We start from the raw sequence: 1,600 nt of genomic DNA on the forward strand, positions 1-1,600 counted from the left end.
AAGAGATGAAACTCAACCATAGTGGAAACTCCACAAGGAAGAGCCCTCTCAGAAGAACCTCGTCCGGCTTGTGGTATGTCACGTCACAACAATCATGTCAACCCAACATGTGAAGAACGTGAGACCACACTAATCCTAGGTGTATACTCGGGCCTGGGTTTTAGCCCCACTCAGAACACCCACCCCATAACAGAGGAACCACCTGCACAGAGGACGGCAATAATGATAGTATGATGCATGCAAATATTTATGCAAATATATACACAGGTTAGAATAATAAATGCAATAAATCAAGCAAAACAAGTAACCTAAACTATCCTAAAACGCTAGGAAGGACTCGCTTAGGGAAGATGGACCAGCACAGGTCTACATCATCTAGATCCCCAGCAGAGTCGCCAGCTGTCGCATCCGCGAAAAAACAACCGGCTGGACTCAAATAAAAACACACACAGAGCCGCCACTGCGCGTTATTTATCCCAAGATAGGGAAAGGAAACGCTCAGAGAAACCTGGAAAGGAAATGGTCTCGCGACCAAAGAGAAAGGGTAAGGGAGTCGGTTACGCGAGGGGAAGGTATTAGCACCCCTCACGTCCGTCGTACTCGACGGGATCCACGTTCTAAAATAAAGAATAGGTTGCTAAAACATCACACACACACACGGGGAACGCAGGTGGGGTTAAGAGAAGGGAGCTCGATAGGACATCGCGTCCTATGCCTACATATCTCGTCTGGAACGAGAATCAGAGCCACTGTAGTTCGGCTTACGCACGCCAAACAACACAAAACGCACAAACAGATGGCAAACCTGGAGCCCGACAACCACTCGATGGAATTACGTCAGCATCCGAACCAAAACACACACAAAACGGCAAACGGGGAGCCCGACCGCCAATCACTGGACTTACGTCGGCATTCGAACCAAACACACAATCAGATAACAAGTAAACCCACGCAAAAAAGAAAAAGGTTGCCCGGAGTGGTCTCGCACGACCACCTGCCTACATACCTCGTCTGGAACAAGGATCAGGGCGATGTAGTCCCCCTCAAGGGAAAGAAAATCTAGCCAGAAACCGAGGGAAGACACACTACCAGGGAGCTGGACTCGAGCCTAGTGTTGTCATGCATCGTTACCCTACGTTCAGGTTTCTACCTACTTGCACAACTGCAAGCTAATCCTATCCAGGAAGAAAGCAAGCATACAAGCATACAAACAAAACAAGCATCTCAATCAAACATGTCAGACAAATATTCACAAAGCACACACTATAACCAATCAAGTGGGCTCACACAATGGGTTTAACTGCCGAAGCAATTCATCTGTACATGGTTTATTATTCGCTCTTAACCTTGCCATTACGAGGCTAAGGTGAAGCAGATGAAAAGGTGAAGTGAGGATGAGACCTCACAGCTCTTATCCCTAACCAGGGAGAGCTTCAGACAAAGGAGCGTGGGTCCAGAATGGAGGGACCCTTCTACGCTCAAAGACTCTGACTCGATTGTGCAACAGCACGAGATCTTGGGTTTGTGTCCCAATGCATCAACACACAGTCGTGTGAGCAGAGGGACGACTCACAGAATAGTGGGGGATAGATTGCATATC

Source organism: Lathyrus oleraceus, chromosome 6 (assembly GCF_024323335.1).
Source record: "Lathyrus oleraceus cultivar Zhongwan6 chromosome 6, CAAS_Psat_ZW6_1.0, whole genome shotgun sequence".
NCBI lineage: Eukaryota > Viridiplantae > Streptophyta > Magnoliopsida > Fabales > Fabaceae > Lathyrus > Lathyrus oleraceus.